We start from the raw sequence: 16,699 nt of genomic DNA, 5'->3' as shown, positions 1-16,699 counted from the left end.
AAGATATGAAAAGCAAAGAAAGACAGATGAGGAAACTGATGGAAAAAAAGACTGGGAGAAGAAAGATAGAAGGAAATAGAGAAACAGAGATAAAAAATTGATTGCTTGATTGATTTGCTTTATTTTACTTCGCTTTTGTGCCACTTTTGGCTAATTTGCGAAGATGGGGATGAGTGATATGATGAAATTGATGAATGGACACTCACAAACATCCATGCCCAGGCCGGGATTCGAACCCAGGACCCCTGGCGTTGTAGCGCGATGTGCTAACAACTCCGCCGAGGGGGCCGGCGCAGAGAGAAGAAAGAACTGCAGAGAGAAGATATAAGCAAAATAAAAAGAGAGAAAAACATAGAATGGAGGAAGAAAGCGGAGGAAATAAGAAGAAAAGAGATAACGAAAGAGATAGGATACAAGGATAAATATAGATAGTGAAACAGCTGAAAAGGGGAGAATGGGTGAAATAAATAGATAAAGGGATTAATAAAGAGAGATATAAAGAGGGAGAGAGATATGCAAGAGAAAGAATAAGACCAGTGGAAGAGAAATTGGGAGAGATAGAAAGAGATGGGATACAATAATAGATAGAGGAGAAATAGGGAAACAGCTAAGAGAGGGCGAGAGAAATAAATTGAGAAACGGAGGAAGATAGAGAGAGGGAGAGCGAGAGAGAAAGAAAAAGATAGAAAATGAGGGAGCGAGAAGAGATAGGCTTAGTATCCACACTTCCTAAACAGATCCCACTTGAACTATTTCGTCCATCCTTGAGCCTACCCGAATTAAATTATCTTACGACGTCACTGGTACTGAACTAGCTGCCACTGGGGCGAGAAAAGTCCTGGCTCGTCTGCAGTTTTCTATTACACGAAACTATAAGAAGCATTTGTGGAAGTGGACAACCTAATTCCCTAGCACCATAACATCTCATGTTCGCAGTGGATCCAATTGGTAACGGTAAGGCAAAATAGCGCCACCAATAAACCTTTATGAATTGGCAGTGTCCTTCCTGGTTGGTTTCTGAGAATTGTCAACGAGGCTTGCAACCTCTCCATGTGTGTTCTACGTTTTAAGCGGCCATTTTGATTTTACAGTGACATTGTCTGTGAAATCAATCAGAGCCAAGTTTGGGGTTATATTCTTGAGATGGAATGCTTGCTTTTCTTCCATTTTCCTTTTATTTCCACCGCCCTCCGTGGCTGAGTGGTTAGCACAGCGCGCTACGAGTCTAGGGTTACCAGATCGCTATATGGGACAAATATGACATAATGTCCCAAAATGTAGGACACAAAATATTTTAAATAAATAATACATATTTCTAGAACACGTTAGAAAGTAATTAGAATTGACACTTTTAAGTTTTACAAAACGATTTGTTAATAATTTATTTAAATGCAAAATTTCCAAACTTGTAATCATAGTGTTGTAATCCCGTCTTACCAGGGATCTGAGGTTACAGGGATGCTTCAATAACACATTTAGGTAGGGTTTAAATATACTTGTGAGTTGAACCTGCTCCGACTAGGAGAAAGGAGATATGGAAGGTTGAATTTAAAGGTTATTTACGCTTGTTCATACCTGGTAGGCGAATGATGTTCTTATCCAGATGCTTCTAGCAGACCGAATTGTGACTGATGCCAAGGTTTGATACTGTGACCCTTGACTCACTATTCCGAGCAAACCCGCACGAATGGCTGCAAGGCTTTTGCAGCCGTAAACGTAGTACCCTGTCGTTGTAGTTTGTTCGTTGTAAAGTGTATGAGTTAAATAAGAGTAATGAGAGCAAGCTTCACGACGAGCTTGCTTTTATAATCTTTTGCTTCGAAAGGTTATTACACCTTTCGAGCACGCTGGATCATGTTAGATCCACGTATTTCCCTCTCAGTCAATGCTTCAAGGAAGTTACGAAGTTTGCGCATTCTTGAGATTGCTCGCTGGTCGGACAATTCCAGTGAATAAACAAGCATAAAATAATCTCTTGACGAAGTTTTCTCGTAGTTTTAATCACCATATCTCTACAATAGATAAACAATGTACCTCTTATTACATGTTACTCAGAGGAGCCAATTTTGCTCAAATTTCAGGTTTCAAAATAGGTATATTTATGTGAGACTGGATGAAATTATAAGGACCAGTACCAAACTTTTTATAGACTTTATGAATAAAATAATTCTCTCGTGAGTCCGTTGTGCTGATGGTAATGAAAGTACTCTCTCAATATTTGCATTATGACCTGTAATGGCAAGTTTCATCTTTGGTAGTTTTTAGTTCAATAACTTCGTTCTATATACCCCCTGCTTTACAATCAAAGTATTGAATAACAATGGGACACACCTTATTTCATCAGTATAAACACCCAAGGCAAGCAACTCCAATCACGCATTAAACAGTGGCATCATCAGAATGTGGCCCCAAAACTTTGTTCATTAATTACTTCCGTTTTTCTTCTAGCAAAACGAACTTTTCTTTTCTTTTTGGGTAATGACTGAATCCAAATCAATTACACTATTGATGTTGGGAGCACAGTCCATAGACTTGTAACTTGCATGATTTCTCTTTGTTCAACTGAAACACGTGTTTTCGTAATTGACATTATGTGACGCTCAAAATGTAGAACATTTATGGAATATTTCACATTCCTCCCGTACGCCGGACATAAAGCTATCGCTTCATCAGTTTAATATCATCGCTCATCTTCATCTTCGCGATTAGAAAAAAAGGGGTAGAAAAGCGAAGTACAAATAAACTACAACCAATAAAATGAATTATAATACAACGAAGAAATTTGTTCTCTCCGAAAAAATTATTCACTACATGCATGCACGGAATATATCCATACCATGCGTGTCAGAATCATGATATACATTGTAGGAACTGTGAGACTTAAATATTTTCTTCAGGCTCCGGTGATGAATGTGATGGAGAAAAACTTGTAAGAATTTCCAAGTGATGAAATGGATTTTGTGATTTATAGTGATGTAGAGAAGCGACGCCCTCTCTGTTCATATGTAAAATATCTCTTCTTTTTCCAGTTTCTCAATTCTCTGCGAATCTACATGTTTCTCCCTCCCTCTTACAGATGATATACGTCACTTCCTTTGCCTCTCAGTTACTCTGTTTTTCACGGCTTCGATTTTTCTGTCTTGCACTAAAGGTAATAATATCATAAATTTTATCAGGGGTGTGCTCACAAAGGAGAAAATGTTGGGGGTGGACATATAAATATTTCGCCACCCTGAACGATGTATACACTGTTGGGTCTACACTATTACGAATATAAATACAGTAAAACCTCGTTAATCCAGACTAATGGGGGATAAGTTGACCGGTTTAACGAAAGTCCAGATTAACTTAAATTAACCTAAAACAAAGTGCATTAAAACTCCGTTTATAGCAACAAAACACGTTTATTATGGTGTATTTAAAGGGCATAGGCCTAAATACACTATTCAGTACAACACAAAGTCTGCGGGAAACAGAATTTCATCAGTGGTTGACTGCCTTTTCTTTGGGAAGTTCTCTTGTTGACTTCTAGCCACATTTAAAACCTTGCATTCTGCATTTCTTTATTTTTGCCTTTTGCATGTCCGGATTAAGCGAAGTCCGGCTTATCGGGGTCCGGATTAACGAGGTTTTACTGTATATGAATTGTTCAGAAACCAATATTGAGCTGAAAGTGACGCAACAGCTCTTCGAGATGTGACGCGTGGTCAGCGCATCGAGTCCCCGCTGTTTGGAGAACTGAGTGCGCTACCATTGTTTACAAGTAGCTCCACAATTGTCCTCATGGTGCTGCGTCAATACCGAAATTTACAGGGGATCGAACCCAGGGCCGCTCGCACCAGCATTCTATTCCACATTGAAATATTGCATAGAAATGTGTAAAGGGTATTAATTTATTTTATTTAAGAATTATGGTGGCAATATATTTTTTCAAGACAGTATTTGGCCTTTGTAACATTTGTCATTAGTAGAGGCATGCATATTTTGTTTTTGACGAAAACACGAAATGTGGAATAACACATTCTAATGTTAATTTTTCATGTTTCTGAAAGGTTTGAGGTGCATTTTCCTACCCTGTTTTGTCACGAAATGATGCTAAATGAACTGCAAAATGCGAAATAGACTCTTAAACACGAAATTTACCGTTCATACACTGAGGCGACACTTTCTGAAGTAATGAGTTATGCAATTCACGGAAAATTGTTTAATTCTGCTGTAAATATTTGAGAAGCAAAAATGAACCCCTTTATACAGGAATATACTTAATTATCTGGTAATGATTTAATGTGCTGTTAGAAGGGATATGCTTATTTTGTGTAATTTGGGATTATATTCACATTTTTTAAAATCAAAATGTCATTTTATATGATGCTTATTCTACGCTATAACAGCGACATTTAATTTTATTTACCGGTTTTGAATCCGAAATTGATTCTGTTTTGTACCGAAATTTTGCTTTTCTATTTACCAAAAATATGTGGCTCTAGTCATTAGTAACTCCTCCCTTTCGAAAATACTGGGCAACATTTCCCGTGCAAGCCCCTTTCACAACCTTACCCATCGTGATTTGCGCATGCGATTGTTGGAAAAATGCATTTCTTTGTCAGAATTAAAGTTAAAATAAATGTTCTTGGATTTATTTTTGCTTACAAATACGTACATTTGCTTTACATATACGGGGTGTCAATTTATTATTAAGCAGATATCAGATCCAAATGTCTTTACTGTATAAAGTTTTTTCGGAAACAACAGACATGGTATCGTCTCACACCCTTAGGTATGGGGGAATATTTTGGGAATGTATCTCACTAATCATCATTCATCCTTGATGGCAAAGCATTCTCTGCTCGTGGTGAGCTTGGTGGCAAGGCGCTAGAGGTACTAAATTTACACACTAGTATGGCAACACATGACACTTGAGTTTCACACCCCTAAAGACTGAATCAGCATGGCTAATGTAAGGATATACCTGTCTATGTACTCCAACTGAAGATCTGATGGGGGAGGTTATGATTGTGACTGTACGTAGAGTCTGATTTGCGACTAGCGTTAACACACTCTCCCTAGAACCTCCTCCCTCTCTCTATTCAATCGTAACTTCCTCCTCAATAACTGAATTCGAACTGACCCCGAACTCTCTGCCTCCCAGACATTTATTGCAATTCAATTTACTAAACAAATGCACAGTCAGAACTGTAGCCTCTTCCTGGATTTCGTCCGTTTACCGCTGATGACCAGGAAGAGCTTCAGTGCTGTCTGACACTGCATTCCTGTGATGTTTCTGAATATTTCCTGATTGGAAAACGATGGTTGAATGAGTGGAAGTTGGAGTTCGTTGTCCATAATAATTAAAAAATACTACGGATCGTTACGGTATTACATTCATTGACTCAAAAAATTTTTAGTGAACGTAGTTCTCATTATTAATGAACCTCTACATGGCCACCCTAAGTGACTTTCACAATATCAAGTCTATTAATGAATTCACTCCATGTGTTGCTGATCATATCCAGGGTGATTGATGCCACAGCCTCTTCGATCCTGGGCTTCAATCCCACCAATCCCGTAATGTGGGGGCGTCAGGTCCGGGGAATGGTAGTTTCCCACAACCACAACACACACAAATTCCCTTTTCCTGCCGTTACCATTTTACTGTTTTGTAGCAATGCATGATGGTACCGTGTGTTGCCAAGTACATGGAATATTTTTTTTCATAAATTTTTAATCTTAGTACTAACGACCTCCACTCCCCTTGAATAGATTTTTTTTATTGACAACATTTTCGGGGTGAATAATTTATGGACATGCTGTATTTTACAGTGTGATTCATAGCTAATACTCTTCGAAAAACTCTCCAAGTGGACAAGTAGTGGTTCTTGATATATGCCGCTGCAGATTTTTCAAGCCACGCTTCTTTCTATTCCTTCATGGATTTGTTGAATTAGATTAGTCTACGTCGCCTTTCTTCCACTCTTGACTAATCGCGAAAATGAGGATAAGTGACGATATGAAGAAATTGATGAAGGGACACTCGCAAAGAATACTCATGCCCAGGCTGAGATTCGAACCCGAGACGCACGGTGTAGCGCGCTTTGGTATCCATTCCGCCACGGAGGTCAGCACTTGAGCTGTAGAGACTCGCTTGGACGTCGAAAGTTTATGTTGTATTGTAGGGAAAGGATTCTAAGGTGCAAAATTATGGTCGGGGAAGGGGGGGGGGGAGGTTCTGAAAATGTTTTCAAAAAGGTGCAAAAAATTTTGATAATGTACTTTATCAATAACTGTAACTTGATGCAAACCTTTATAATTTACATCATTTTAAGTTCCACCTTTGCTGAAAGTTTACCTTTGCATTAAGCTAATTTCACAAAATAATTCAATTTTTTAGTGGCAATGCTACGTCCGCCATTTGCTTTTACCACGAGATTTAGCACGAACGATTTTCCATCTTCTTCGCACTACTCGCAACACACGTAAGCATGCTATTAAATACGGATGTATATTAGACAGATCTGCCGATAAAGTACGTAGACATGAGCTCATGTATTAATTATAACGAACAACGGCTTACCTCCTTGCCAGTTGGTTTGGAGCACATGGAATGTATCCCCTACCCTTTTCCTTTCGTTATGCCAAAAGTCCTACTGACGCATCATGTTTTACAAGTAAGTCCAGCTGATCTCCAACCTTTCATCCTTCAAAATCACTATGACATAGCCCTCGTCTTGCCGTGTGTCTAAATAATCCGAAGATTATTTCTTCTCCTCTTCCAATTTTCCGCACATCAACCACCGTCCATTCTTTCTAAGGATTAATTTTTTCCCTCGAAGTTCCAACACCTTTTTTTTACAACACGTTCTTCCACGTTAACAAAAACAATATTTCTGATCATATTATTGAGTATTAATATATATGTGTATGTATCAATGATCTTATTATAATAAAGACTTGAATATTAATAGTTATTTTATTTATGCGAAATAATGGAGAATAACGCGCTGTATGAATTAATTTTTAAATTAATTTAAGTGTACAAATTGCAAGACCCCGTCAAATCGCTGTAAGCCCGAAATGTCCCTCTGCATAAGGCGACATCAAACTTTTCGCGGTATTTTTTATAAAAATAAAGGATCTTATAACACAAAGTCAAAAAGTGCTACCAGAAAGCTCAAATATGAATAAAAATGGATTTTATCATAATGTTGATATCTACACGAGACGCAACTCGAGAATTTATAGTTTTATTCCTAAAATTCCGATTGGGGCCTTCCAACGTTATTTTTTTATATTAACGTGAGCAGTGATAATTTTAACAGCACTTACACTCCATCTTTCGTGAATTCTCTGAATTACTTGTATGTAGGGTACATGGACGTGTTTAAATCACCGTTAATCATCCCACCTATGTTTAGGTAAGGTAAGATAAACCAGCCATATGACGATATCTGTCATAATTGATTATTACCACCATCAATAACTCCTCTATTATCCAGAAGAGTTGTAGAAAGTGGTGTAGGAATGGGATGAACAGTGTATCTATCCTATCTGCAGAGCAATTTACAATAACAGGGGAATATCGATTTGTGTATGGTATTGGTATATCATACACTGCCAACCTTTCCCCAACAAGAAAAAAGATAATCGAGTCAAGGAAGATGGAGAGAAAAATAGGAAGAGAGAAATGCAAACAGAGAGAGAGAGAGAAACAGAGACTATGAAGAGATAGAAAAGGAGAGAGGAGAAAGAAAGATGAGAGAAAAGAGGGGAAAGGGAACACATTAACAGAATGGAGAGAGGTACAGAATGCAATAGAAAGAAAAAGAACGAATTGAAAGGAAAAAGAGAGTTAGAAAGAGAGATAGAGGATGGAAATATAGAAGAGAAGAAAGAGAAAATATGGAGATAAGTAGGCAAAAAGAAAAACAAAAAGAATGGAGAGAAGAAGGGAAGTAATATAAAGAGAACAACTGATCGAAAGTAAGAGAAAGGGAAATAGGAAAAGAGAAAAGATATAAAAGAAGGAAGGATAAAGAGAAAAACAGACAAAATGGGAAAAGGCACGAAAAGAATATAGAGAGAGAAAGGAATAGAAAGAAAACGACAAGGAAATAGAAAAAAGAGAGAGAATAATGAGATAAAAGAGCGAAGGAGAAATATATAAAGAGAAACGAGAAAGGAATAGAAAAAGAGAAAACGGATTGATCTCATTGATTACCCATTTCGTTTCTTCCCCTTTTGGATAATCGTGACGATGATGAGTAGTGGCCAGATGATGAAATTGATGAAGAGACACTCACAAAGAATACCTATGCCAAGGCCGAGATTCGAAGCCGGAACACCTGACATCGTATCACTATGTACTAACCACTCCGACACAGAGGTCGGCAAGAGATAGAAAAAATGGAGATGTAGAGAAAGCAATGAAAGAAAAATAAGAATGATCAACAGAAAGAAAGAAGGAACATAACCCACAAGTGAGTCATTCCATATGAAATCAACACAGCCCACAACCTGACCAACTCCGATTTTCATGAAATTTTGTGAGTTGATACTATGTATGGAACTTAGTAACTATGAAAATTTTGAGTCTCGTGCGTCTTGTAATTGTTAAATTATTCAAGGTCAAAATTAGCATAAATTGCCCTTTTTGAGCCCGCTTAGCTATATTAAATGTGCTGTAACTCCGCCCCTATTTCGCCTAGGAAGCTCAAAATAAAGCTTATTGTACATGGAATTGAACAAGCTTTCCAGTGATATATAACAAGCCTACCTTTGGATAAAAAAATATAATTTTGTCACGTGACCTTGGCCTTTGACCTTGAATATCTCAAAACATGTCATCACCAAAAATCGTGAAAAAAATATATTTGGTCCCTCATGCCATACTATAAAACATATCAAAAAAACATTCTGGGACTTCAATGGGATCAGAAGATACAAATTAATATGTGTAACTATGTGACTGATAAAAGCCTCATTACATGAACTATGACGAGTCAAAAGTCTTTTAACACCCTCTACAAAATGTAAAGGACTTATCCTGGTCATGAAAGAAATAGGTTAGGCACAGGGAGATCCCTAGCCGTGTGTGTCAAGCGCAGGTCCGGTATATTGTTGACCGCTATAATGAACTAACTAACTAACTCTCTAGCCTTCTTAAACCCGAAGGTTCATGGCTGCAGCAACACAGGCCTTCAAAAAAAAAAATATTCTTATATCTTGCTCTATCTTGAGCAAGATCTATATACTCTTTTCCATCCCTACCGATTTCCCTTAGGTCCATCTCAACGTTGTCCCTCCATCTTCGTCTTGGCCTTCCTACAGGTCTCTTACCATCGGGTTTCCCAACAAGAATCCTGTAAACTCCTCTTTCCTCTCCCATTCGTGCCACATGGCCTGCCCACCTAAGTCTTCTTGATTTAATTATTCTAATAATATCTGGACATGAATACAAATTATGTAGTTCTAAATTATGTAACCTTCTCCACTCACCTGTCTCCTCATCCCTTTTAGGTCCAAAGATTTTCCTAAGGATCTTATTTTCAAATACTCTCAATTTGTGTTCCTCTTTCAATGTAAGGCACCAAGTTTCACACCCATATAATACTACAGGCAAAATTACTGCTTTGCATATTTTAACTTTTAGTTTCTTAGATATTAAACAAGAAGACAAAAGTTTATGAAGAGAGATGTAACATGCATTTCCTGAATTAAGCCTACTTCTTATTTCCTCTTTAATATAATTTTCATTTGTTAATATTACTCCTAAGTATTTGAATTTGGAAACTGGTTCAAACGAGTTGTTATCAATAATTAGATTTTGATTATTACCTAACACTTGGTTTCGGCCTGTAAGCATATATTTAGTTTTCTCTTTGTTAACTTCCAAACCTATCTCTTTAGCAGTTTTGAAAAATATTTTTGCATTATTCTTAATTGTATTTATATCATCCCCTAATAAGTCTAAATCATCTGCATATGCTAACAACTGAGTCACACCATTTAATTTTAGTCCTTCTTTAGTTTGTTTTACCTTCCTAACAGCATATTCTAAGGCAAAATTAAAGAGCAATGGAGATAATGCATCTTCTTGTTTTAACCCATCATGTAAATTTTTCAGACACATTAATACCCACACGAATTTTACTTTCTGTTTCACTGGTGCATACTTTTATCATACTAACAAGCTTCTTAGGTATTCCAAACTCGACTAATATATTATATAATTTATCTCTTTTGACCGAATCATATGCTTTTTTGAAATCAATGAATAGCTGATGGACATTTTGATTATATTCCCACTTTTTTTCAAGTGTCTGTCTGATGTGAAAAATTTGATCTGTAGTTGATCTGTTGCGTTTAAATCCACATTGATAATCACCTATAATTTCATTAGCATATGGGGTTAGTCTTGTTAAAGGAATGTTAGATAATAGTTTATATGTTGTTGAGAGTAGAGAAATTCCACGGTAATTATTGCAGTTCATTTTATCACCTTTTTCAAACACAGGAACAATTATGGATTCTTTCCACTGTTGTGGGATTTCTTCTTTATTCCATATTAAACAAATTAATTTATGAATTTGACATATTAATGAATTTCCACCATATTTAATTAACTCAGCTGGTATTAAATCAATGGCAAGTGCTTTGTTATTCTTTAGCCTTTTAATAGCATCTTTAACTTCAGTCAAGTTAGGTTCTGGAACTAGAGGTTTATTTATTTATTTATTTATTTCGTCTTCTTTTACATGGCAAAGTTAAGGCTGTGGAGCCTTTTCTTCCACTTGATCATGTTTACACAAAAATTGAATATGAAATAATTAAAATATTGAAAAAGAAATGAAAGAAAAAAAATATATAAAAATTATAGAGAAATAAAAATACAAAGAAAAATTACATATAAGAAAGGTAATCTAACCTATGGATACGGGTACACACACTCACACTCACACATACATATTTTTGCCCTTACACACGTACAAGCAAATACATAACACTACACTTACTTAAGCACAGGCCAATATTACACATACTTAAAACACAGTCCAAAACGGTATACTTTGACGATAATTCATCTTAACTATTACGTTAAATCATTTTTGTGCCTTACGTCCTTCTATCATTCTCTGCATTATTAGGGAAATCAAACATTTAATTTTCATTGTATAATATGTGTAAAATTTAACAATTTTTTGAACGTCACAATTGAGGAAGAGACATGAATTTCAGGTGGCAACTTGTTCCAAAGGCCTGCTGAGGTAACAGTAAAAGAATTTGCATAAAAGTTGGATTTGTGGAGTGGAATGGAGAACAAAGACCTTTCGCGCGATCTGGTGTTGCGGCTGTGAAAGTCGGAAAGATGTTGAAATCGGTTCTGCTGTGTGTACTTCATTTACTTCTGATTTATCTCCTACATGAACATTTAAAAGGTCATTAAAGTAGTTCTTCCATCTATTTAAAATATCGCTTGGGTCAGCTAGACAATCACCGTCTTTATCTTTTATCAAGTTTACTTTAGGTTGCCACCCCTTTCTAAATTCATTTACACCTCAATATAAATCTCTGATACTTTTGTTTTTGCTGTTTGTTTCAATTTCGTTAATTTTGCTTTTCAAGTAATCTCTTTTTATTACTTCTAAACGTGCGGTTAACTTCTCGCTTTATTCTATTATAATTGTTTAGATTTGTATCATCAGGGTTATTTAACCACCTAAGTCTGGCCTGATTTCTTATTTCTATTAGATTATGACATTCATTATCAAACCATGGCTTACTTTTTCTTGGTTTATGGTATCCTATACTTTCTTTAGCTGCTGATTCTATTGCATTACGTATGTGCTACCAATTCTTATTTACGTCTGTTTTATTTATATTTTCATCATCATTTAAATCCTCAAAAACATCAAATCTATTTGACAGTTCAATTTGGTAATCTTTCTTAATTCTTTCATCAGCAAATTTTCCTGTATTAAATTTTAGAACTTTTAGATTTTGTTGCTTTCCTGATGGGAAATGACCTGTAGGAAGGCCAAGACGAAGATGGTGGGACAACGTTGAGATTTACCTAAAGGAAATCGGTAGGGATGGAAAAGAGTATATAGATCTTGCTCAAGATAGGAACAGATGGAAGGCCTGTGTTGCTGCAGCCATGAACCTTCGGGTTTAAGAAGGCTAGAGAGTTAGTTAGTTTAGTTATGATTTATCACTGCGAGTCTTTCTCTTAATTTAGCAATTACTAAATAATGGTCACTGGCACAGTCAGTACCTCTATGTGTACGAACGTCAATTGTACTAATATGCCTTCTCTTATCAATGAGAATATGATTTAAACGCAAAAATTTCAAAGGAAAGGGGGTGATGTGATATATCAAATCAGGCTAGAATTCCACGAGAAATGAAGTGACGAAGGTTTTTCCAACATATATTCTAGCCTGATTTGATATATCACATCACCCCCTTTCCTTTGAAATTTTTGCGTTGAATTCAATATGGCGGTCAACAATATGCCGGACCTGCGCTTGACACATGGCTAAGGATCTCCCTGTGCCTAACCTATTTCTTTCATGACCAATTATACCCAGGGTAACTCCTTTACATTTTGTAGAGGGTGTTAAGAGACATTTGACTCGTCATAGTTCATGTAATGAGGCTTTTATCAGTCACATAGTTACACATATTATTTTGTATCTTCTGATCCCATTGCAGTCCCAGAATGATTTTTTGATATGTTTTAGAGTATGGCATGAGGGACCAATATTTTTTTCCACGATTTTTGGTGATGACATGTTTTGAGATATTCAAGGTCATAGGTCAAGGTCACGTGACAAAATTGTATTTTTGTCCAAATGTAAGCTTGTCATATATCACTGGAAAGGTTGTTCAATTCCCTGTACAATAAGTTTTATTTTAGCTTCCTAGGCCAAACATGGGCGGAGTTACAGCACATTTAGTATAGCTAAGCGGGCTCAAAAAGGGCTGTTCTTGCGAACTTTGACCTTGAATAATTTAACAATTACAAGACGCACGAGACTCAAAATTTTCATAGTTACTAAGTTCCATGCTTAGTTTCAACTCCCCAAATTTCATGAAAATCGAAGATGGTCAGGTTGGAAAGTGCGCATATCTGTGTTGATTTGGCATGGAATGACTCGAGTACCTTGTTCATTTCTCCCTAATTTCGCCAGGAAACCAGATTATTATTTCATGCATGCCATCAGTAATCGGATTGTCCTTTCGTGAAAGTCACTGAAATCGGACAAAACCTGGTCTGACATTTCGCGCTCCGTGATGGCGAATGTGAAGAATAATTTATTTTCTCAGCAATTTTCGCAGTATCCGTAGCGCGGTCCTCTTTACACCCCCTCCCTCCCTCCCTGCCTCCCAGGCTATGTAACAGAGAAGCGAGCGGCGGGATCCAGGTATTAATCTCGTTATGCCCCGGAAAAAAAAGCCACATACGAGGAACGAAGGTGCTAAAAATAACCACAACCTCGACATTTGGGAAATGAAGTTCATCGGCGCAAAGGAGAAGGAGAGAGAGAGAGAGAGAGAGAGAGAGAGAGAGAGAGAGAGAGAGAGAGAGAGAGAGAGAGAGTGAGAGTGAGAGAACCTTTTGTAGTTAGAGTGGGATAAAAGTGAAAATGTAAAGCAGCGCCTCCACCGGGAACTCCCGACGGCTTGGATAAGTGACGCTGGCTCCGTTGCCATGGTTACGGGAAGTCGAGATCATGCAGTGTTTCCAACCGACAGCTTCTTACGCGAGTCTTGGTAGCATGCGTTCAGATATGTGCGGGCCATATTCCTTGCACTCAACCAAGGCTCTGGGGACAGGGAAGGGGTGTGCGGGGGACAATGCCCCTTTCGACCTGGGCCAAGCCTTCTTTCTCAGTTTTCTTATTATCGCTTTTTTCTTCTATCTTTATTTCTATAATTCTTGTTCTGTTCTCTCTCCCTTTCTTTCTATTCTCTCCCTCCCTTCCCCCTCTCCCTCTCTCCCTTTCTATTTGTGTGTGATTCTTATCCACAATAAATGATTTTGAAACTTTCTCGTGTAACATATTTAGGTGGGCCTAGAGACTATTTCACATTGAACTAGAGAGCTCACTTTTGCCCACCAAGTTTGATTCTTGTCGACAATTAGGACTGTGCAATATTTCGATATATCAATATCGAACTCTATATACAGCGTGGTACAAATTATTGGACGATTTCATAAGGCTATATTTTCACTAATACTGAACATCAATAAACTTTCTTAGTACTGTCTGGCTGCCTTAGCGGAAGTGCGCATGCGCTAACTGGAGGTGCTCATTGGCAAAATAGGGGTGACGTCACTTTGTTCAGGAAGCGGGTTTCGTGAAAATTGTCTGCTGTGGAAACAACAATGAACTTACAAACGTAGTAACTTCGCCGCCAAAATAAGTAGAGACGTTTACGAATGGGAAAAAAATCGCCATCCATAAACTATATAAGCAAACAGATCATATCAGGAAAGTCTTCATTACGTCACATTCGTAGGTAAACTTGCTTGCAAACCAGTAACTTTAATTTGGATCATTCAATTAAATTGATCTCCTTAGTAAATATTATAATTAGCACAAATGTACACAGCAGTAATTAGGATAGTATTCACTAATAATGGTATTATTATACGTAGTATTATAAATAACTGAATTATTTGTGGCATTGTGTTTTATATTGAGGGCGTTTTGTAGAATATGCAACAGGGACCAAAACGTCACAGTTTTCTTTGTTCTACTTCGAAACTGTTTGTTACGAGTTGTAAGAGACATCACAAACACAACACAGCAAGCAGTAATAAAAACAAGAAGCGAACCCATGCAAGCAAAATGCCACAGGGTGGTTTGGTGGATGTTCTACCTGCTTCCCCTCTCGCGTTTGGAATATTACTTTCCAGTTAGTTTCGTTTCCCTTGGCGGACTGTATCATTTAAAAGGGAAGTTTGAAGTTTTCGATGTTGTCATGTGATTTTAATTTGTTTTCACTTTTCTTTTTCTGTGTTGGAGAAATGGCTGCGCTGCCAACCGATCGTAGCTGGTGTGTTATTGAATATGCACGAAGAGACAGTGTTGCTGCTTCGGAATTTCGACGGGCATTTACACGGCAATTTGGATGTGGTGCTCCTCCGGCGTCGTCAGTTCGTAGATTGTTCGAACAATTTCGGGATGGAGGTTGCATCTGTCATCAAGGAAAAGGACGCTCAGGGAGGCCAAGTGTAAGTCATGAGACCGTCGACAGAGTTCGTGAAAGTTTCACACGGAGCCTTCAGAAATCACTGCGGAGAGCCAGTCAGCAGTTGCAGATACTAACATCAACAACTCAATATGCTGACCAAGGCAGACATTTAGTGATTATAAACCTTAAACTAAACGTAACGTTTAGACAGGTTGAAACAACATAGGGATAATGTACGACTTAAGAGAGAGAGAAATACGATATTTAAACACACGAGAGAAACAGGACATGACATAGAGTGAGTTGAGGCTAAGCAGATAGGAAGGGAGAAGAGAATACTAGTGAGAAAATGGAAGGAGGCCAAGGAAATAGAGAAGAAAGGTGAAGAAGACACAATGAACTGGAATGAGGGACTGAAGATAAATAAAGAATGGAAGAAGGTATTAGAAAGAGTGGAAAGGACAAGAGATAAAGAGGAGAGCAGAAGAAAGAAGAATGAAGGAAAAAGAGCGTGAGATAAGGAGTCCAACCACATTCTAGATGGAAGTTGACAAGGGAAAGCCACCTGCTAGAATGTTCCAGAACAACTTTCTAATAGTCTGGAGGGGAGTAATGTTTGTGTATATATATCGTCCTGTTTTGTACCTTGTTACATTTGTACTTGGTGCAGAGTCTGAAGAAGACCTTGCTAGAAGGTTGAAACGTTACGTTTAGTTTATGTTTTATAATAAAATAAATTTCTGCCTTGGTCAACATATTGAGTTTTTCATATCATAAACATCAACAGCGAGGAAGGTTCTACGGAAACAATTGAAGTTGTTCCCGTACAAACTGCAACTGGTACAAAAACTGCAGCCTGACGATCCAGCAAAGAGGCTTGCGTTTTGTGAGAATTTGATGGCCAAGATCGAAGAGGATGAGGATTTGTTGGAACGAATCATCATGAGTGATGAAGCTACATTTAATTTATCCGGAAAAGTCAATAGGCACGATGTCCGGATATGAGAATCCGAGAACCCCCGCGCTGTCATTGAGGTGGGAACGTGACAGCCCAAACGTAAACGTGTCTTGTGCCGTTTCTAAGAGACGTATGTTTGGCCTTTCCCCCCCCCCCCCCCCGAGAACACTATCACGGGAAACGTGTACCTGGACATGTTGGAAAGTTGGTTAATGCTACAGCTCTGTAGAAGGAGGAACAGGGGTTCATTTTTCTCCACATTGGCATACGGATGTCCGGGAGTACCTAAATCGACACCTGCGAGGTAGATGACTTGGTCGTGCAACGGCCGCAGACGACACATTCTGCATATGTCCACCACGGTCACGGGACCTCACAGTGTGTGATTTCTTCCTGTGGGGTTTCGTCAAGAACAATGTTTACATCTCTCCACTTCCAGCTACACTGCCAGAATTGAGAAGGCGCGTTAACAGAGCCACCGAGAACGTCACACCAGACATGCTTGAGAGGGTTTGGCAAGAATGGGATCACCGTCTGGCGTAT

This window comes from Lepisma saccharinum, chromosome 27 (genome assembly GCF_977018435.1).
Source record: "Lepisma saccharinum chromosome 27, izLepSacc3.1, whole genome shotgun sequence".
NCBI classification, from domain to species: Eukaryota; Metazoa; Arthropoda; class Insecta; order Zygentoma; family Lepismatidae; genus Lepisma; species Lepisma saccharinum.
This window is presented reverse-complemented; position numbering follows the sequence as displayed.